Genomic DNA, 6,607 nt, shown 5'->3' with positions numbered 1-6,607 from the left:
CACCCCACCACCACACACACCCCACCTACCACCACACCCCTCACCCCCACACACCTACCCACCCCCCACCACCCCACCCCTCACCTACCACACCCTCCTACACACCCACCACCCACCACACACCCCACCACACACCCCACCTACCCACACCCCTCACCTACCACACCCCTCACCTACCACCACCATCACACCACCCTACACCACCACACCCCCTCCCTACCACACCCACCCCCCCCCCACCTACCACCCTCACCTACCACCACCATTCACCTACCACCACACACACCACACCTACCACACACCCACCTACACCCCTCACCTACCACCACACCACTCACCACACACACACCCACACCACCACACACCCCACCCCCCCACCACCCCCACCTACACACACCCCTACCACACCCCTCACCTACCACACACCCACACACAACCCCACACCCCTCACCTACCACCACACCACCCCCTACCACATCCCTCACCTATCACACACCACTCACCTACCCACACACCACACCTACCACACCCCTCACCTACCCACCACACCACTCACCTACCACCACACACCCACCCCACACCCCTCACCTACCATACCCCTCACCCCACCACACCCACCTACCTGCTCCACCCCCCCCACAGCTGGTAGGACATATGCATATATTCATAAGGTCTTCCAGGCTTCTTCTCAACACCGTTTAAGCTATAAAAAGAAGTTGTTGTTGAATCTTTACAGTGGAGCGCCCTGGTGACTGGCAGCTCCTCACTCATTACTACAGTAGAGAGAGAGAGAGAGGCACACGTAGATAGATTAATAGACAGGTTCAAGTGTATGATGTCTGGTGTTGGTATATAGATTATCTATTTACTAGTAATGAGAAGACAATGGTAATAGTGTTGGTGGTGGTGACGATGGTGGTAGTGGTTAGGGATGGTGGTAGTGGTGGTTGTGGTAGTGGTGATAGTGGTAGTGGTAGTGGTGGTTGTGGTGGTTGTGGTAGTGGTGGTTGTGGTAGTGGTGGTTGTGGTGGTAGTGGTTGTGTGTAGTGTGGTGTGCTGTGGTAGTGGTGGTTGTGGTAGTGGTGGTTGTGGGTATATGTGGTTGTGGTAGTGGTGGTTGTGCAGTAGTGGTGGTTGTGGTGGTGGTGTAGTGGTGGTTGGGGTGTAGTGGTGGTTGTGTAGTGGGTGGGATGGGTAGTGGTGGCTAGTGGGTAGTGGTGGTTGTGGCAGTGGTGATAGTGGTAGTGGTGGTTGTGGTAGTGGTGGCTAGGTAGTGGTAGTGGTGATAGGCAGGTGGCTGTAGGTAGTGGTAGTGTGGTTGTGGTAGTGGTGGTTGTGGTGATAGTGGGTAGTGGTGGTAGTGATAGTAGGGTCTGTATTACATGACTGACTACTGAACTGAATTACGGCCTTAGGTAGCGTGCTGCTGAGGCAGGTGGTGAGGTAGGGCAGATGGTGAGGTAAGGCAGATGGTGAGGTAGGGTGATGCAGAGGGGGCAGATGGGTGAGATAGGGTGCAGATGGTGAGGTAGGGCAGACAGAGGGGAAGGCAGATGGTGAGGTAGGGCAGATGGTGAGGTACGGCAGGTAGGGGTAGGGCAGATGGTGAGGTAAGGCAGATGGATAGCCACAGGGTAGGTGAAAGAGGGGGAGGCGGGGCGTAACGTAGCGGGGCATGAACAACGAGCCAGGGTATGAGTTACGGGGCGGGGCATGAGTTACGGGGCGGGGCAGGTGGCGGGGGGTCCAGCTAACCTTGATTTTGTTAATGGTCAGGTGGGAAAACGTAATCCGCCTCCCATCCCGCCTCCATCCCGCCTCCCACGTCCCATCCCGCCTCCCACGTCCCGGCCCACGTCCCTGCATCCCGCCTCCCACGTCCTGCATCCCCCACGTCCTGCATCCCGGCCTCCCACGTCCTGTATCCTGCCTCCCACGTCCTGTATCCTGCCTCCCACGTCCTGTATCCTGCCTCCTACCCTGTATCCTCTGTCCATATATGTCTATTCTATCTATCCTTCTGTCTGTCTATCCACACATCCCTTTACCCTATTACCTATCTATCTATCTATCTATCTATCTATCTATCTATCTATCTATCTATCTATCATGCCGTCTATCCTATTCTCTTTCTCCCTATCTATATATTTACCTTAATATATCCACACCTAAACACCTCAGGACAATAATGACCAAAATCCCTTAATAAAACTATATAAAATCGACTCTATGAACGCACAGGCATAGAGACCAGTTTAGGTCACAAGTTAACTATTGCTTATAATAATAATAATAATAATAATAATAATAATAATAATAATAATAATAATAATAATAATAATAATAATAATAATAATATAATCCATAATCTGTATGAAATGTTAATCCATTATAGAGCTCTGGTTATGATCCTTAGTTATTATATTAATATCTATAATTACTATCAATTATATGACGATGATAATGTTGTTTACTTGTTAAGAGAATCAATGTGTGTAATGATTCGGTGTTAGGTTAGGTTAGGTTAGGTTAGGTCGTCTTGTGATAAAAAATAATAATGATATTTATTCAGTAATTCCTAAGTCAATATACGTAATAAGATGTGTGAGGCGTGATAGTTCAAGGTCTGGTGTGATGGTGTATTTATTTATTATTTCATCACTTAATAGTGTGTGTGTGTGTGTGTGTGTGTGTGTGTGTGTTACGTATGTGTGTGTGTGTGTGTGTGTGTGTGTGTTTGGACCAAGCAAGACTCGAACCCTTAACATATTAGTGATAGATACTCGTGTTAGAACTACAATAATAATAATAATAATAATAATAATAATAATAATACTAACAATAACCTTGGCTCACACCACGACATACGTACATACATACATACATACATACATACATACATACATACATCACTACACGTCACAAGTAACACCAATACATGATAGTTCAGGGGTCTGTGTGTCTGTGTGTGTCTCCTCTGAGCTGTGACATTCCCACCGCCTCAAAATGACAAGGTTAGATAATCACACACTCCTCATACAAGACACTTAAGATCAAGTGCCTCCAGCAGAGACCCTTGTTCCTCTGAGTGTAATCCTTGCGTAGTCATTTCTGAGGGAACTTTGTAGCTACGGGGAAAATGTGGAACTTTTTTTTTTTTTTTCAAGGTTTGTGATTGCGCAGTCGTATGCCTCTGGTTAAGCTAAGTGTTTGTTGAGAAATGGATAGAGAAACGTGAAGGTGTGTGTGTGTGTGTGTGTGTGTGTGTGTGTGTGTGTGTGTGTGTGTGTAAGTCATTAATTTATTATGATAAAATAGTATCGGTCTTAGCACACTGTCTTGCAGGACGCCACCAACCACTGTTACCTCGTCAGACCTCGTCCCCTTACACACACACACACACACACACACATACACACACACACTAAAAACAAGAACCATATAGTATGATGTTGCTTTTGTCTCTCTGTTTTTTTACTTAATAATTCCTTCAGTTTTTGTTCTTATCGCCGCAAGTGGTTCAGCTGTAAGGGTTGTTAAGGGTTGGTTGGTATAGTGCTCTAGTGCCTTGTTGTTATATACTGTTGTCAAGTGCTGGGGGTTTATACAAGTTCTTGAATGTATCACAACACACACACGCACACACACCTGTACCTGACGCCGTCCTAATTGCCCTCCAGGTATACTAAGGGACTAATATGGAGACAGCCTTTACGATCTTGTCATTTCTTAGGTATAGTAGTTAAAAAACCCACCTGTAGTGAAGATCATGTGGCCTTGTATGGTGTGTGTGGTAATTCCCCCTCCTCTGAGTTCCTTGTGTGTGTGTGTGTGTGTGTGTGTGTGTGTGTGTGTGTGTGTGTGTAAAGAACCCCTGTGTACTGTATTTCTGGTCCAAAACAAAAATCAATCTCATATCATTATTTGAAACCTTAAATTAACCACCTATAAATTATCACAAAACCTCTATGTCAGTCTATACTAACAAAACAAACACAAAACTCTCTCTCACGTACAAGGAGGAAAATTCTGATAGGTTAAGACATAAGTATTATTCTTACACCAGAGTTTAATTTTTGTCCTCTGTCTGTCTGGGAAGGACGGAGGCTCGATTTGCCTCTATCTTTCCGTCTGTTTTCCGTCTGTGTGTATGTGTGTATGTGTGTGTGTGTGTGTGTGTGTGTGTGTGTGTGTATGTGTGTGTGTTTGTCGTAGCACAGAAAAAGGACTTGACTACCTTTCCGTGTTGTTATTACCTCAGAAGCTTGTTGTGGAGGACCTGAAGATTAGACACCCAAGCTTATTTTACCTTGATCATACCAGGGGGGTTAGGTTAGGTTAGGTTAGGTTAGGTTAGGTTAGGTTAGGTCTCACACTCACAATCTTGCTTCTCCAAATAAAAATTCACAAGAAAAACTACCTAACATATCTTTAGTTTGGCCAGAAAGCAGTAACAGGAGCAACAGGTAACAGCAACAGGTAGTAACAGGTAACAGCAACAGGTAGCAACAGGTAACAGAGGAGGTACCCAGTAAAGACAAGATCACTTTTTTGTGACTTAAATTCCCAGGTGTGACGTAATAGGATAGGTTAATGATGGCAGATTGCAGAGTTAGTCTTGTTGTCAGTGCCTGGTGTTCATTCCTTCGCCAGGCGTAGATACATTAACTCCTATCACTGTCTTTAACTCTCATCTAAACTTATCTGACAAACATCTGATTCGATTTAATATTACCTTAAAATATTACCCTAAAATATTACCCTAAAATAATACCCTAAAATAATACCCTAAAATGTTACCTTAAAATATTACCTTAAAATATCACCTTAAAATATTACCCTAAAATAATACCCTAAGATATTACCTTAAAATATTACCCTAAAATATTGCCCTAAAATATTGCCCTAAAATATTGCCCTAAAATATTGCCCTGTCTGTTTGTCTGTGTGAAGCGGCTTTGTGTGTATGTATATATATATATCTGTCTATATGTGTGTGTGTGTGTGTGTGTGTATATAAACCTGTGTGTGTGTGTGTGTGTGTGTGTATGAGAGAACCACCCTATTACACCTCCCATCTCTCGTCTCAACAACCCTGAGCCTCACCTTAACAAACTTGTACACAATATTACAGACCAGACTCATGTAACTACTAATTAATAACAGTAACCTTACCTGTCCTTCATCTATTAAAAAAAATGAATGTCGTTTTTATGTGATTTTAATTTTTTTGTGGGATTTTTTTTTTGTAGTCATGTTGGAAGTAAAATGATCTCTTGAAAAAAAAAAAAAAGTTCATTAATTTTCTCAAAGTATCGTCGTCAAGTGGCCGGCCAGCCTGGACTTACCTGCATCAAGACAAAGGTATAATTTCAGGACAAGGTTTCTGATATGGAGCATTTTATGAAGCAGTGATTGAAGGTGTGTTGTGTGGGTGGGTGGGTGGGTGTTGTGTGTGGGTTATTCAGATCAGGTGCTCCTCTCTCTTAGTCCCAGACGTCAGTGATTCCCAGAAGGATTACCTAATTCTGATTGCAGGAGACGCGATACCTTCCTTCTCTCCCCTGTGACCTGCATGAGAGAGAGAGAGAGAGAGAGAGAGAGAGAGAGAGGGGAGGGGGGACTACCTTAACAATCTATCATCTTCGGAAACCTTGTTAGAACCCTCTCCCACCTCCACCACCTCATCTGCTATGTATAGTGGTAGTGATGGTGGAGTAATACAACTTCTAGGAAAACTGAAATGACCAAAGTGCTCTGTTTAGTATTCAGGTATGGTGTGGTCATGCAGGGTGTGGTAAGATAATGATACAGGGTGTGGTGAGGTACATAGATAAACAGATGGATAGTTTTATAGTATGAGATATTTTCCAAGAAGGGAAATTACATGTAAAGAAACGCTTGTGTAATGTGTGCCTCTGAGAACATGTTGAGAGAGAGAGAGAGAGAGAGTACAGGTAGTGAGAGTAATAGTTCCAGGTATCTCAGCTACGGGTCGGGAACACCTCCAGCAGGTGTCTGTGACCTCCTTAAACATCTTCCAACACCTGCCACGTCTAGACACAGGTGTTAGTGACCCACCAACACCTGTATCACAAGGAACAGGTTACACGTGCTACGTGTTCTCCCTGTACCGCCAGGAAGCAGGCCCTACACACCTGTATGAGTCCCTCCTGTAAACAAGTGCAGGACCTGATGAGCTGCCCTCGACAGCCTGTGAGTCGTTGGGAAGTGAACTAAACACGCCTTTACGTATCCAGTCCTGGCAGTCTGGAACATGTGCAGGATTGACAGCAGGCCAACCTATAACACGTGGAGGCCTCCCCGGGTGGGCAGGCTGCCAGGTCCTGCCACGGCGGCCTGGTGGACTTCCCAGGAAGTGTCCACCTGCGGCAGTGTCAGCCCACAGGTGTTACACACCACAGTAATTCCCCGAGTGCGTCTCTCACTACTCTTATGAGAACTCTAGAGCTTTTTATGATGGTGAAGTCCTGACACACCTCCCTAGGTCTCTTCATCCCCGGTCCGCCTCAACTAACAAATACAACATGTTATTTTTTCCTCACCCACGACACAAGGTCTGGAATTGTATACAACTCATTTTTGT

The sequence above is a fragment of the Homarus americanus genome, unplaced genomic scaffold (assembly GCF_018991925.1).
Source record: "Homarus americanus isolate GMGI-L3 unplaced genomic scaffold, GMGI_Hamer_2.0 scaffold22372, whole genome shotgun sequence".
NCBI classification, from domain to species: Eukaryota; Metazoa; Arthropoda; class Malacostraca; order Decapoda; family Nephropidae; genus Homarus; species Homarus americanus.
Note: the sequence above shows the minus strand (reverse complement) of the source record.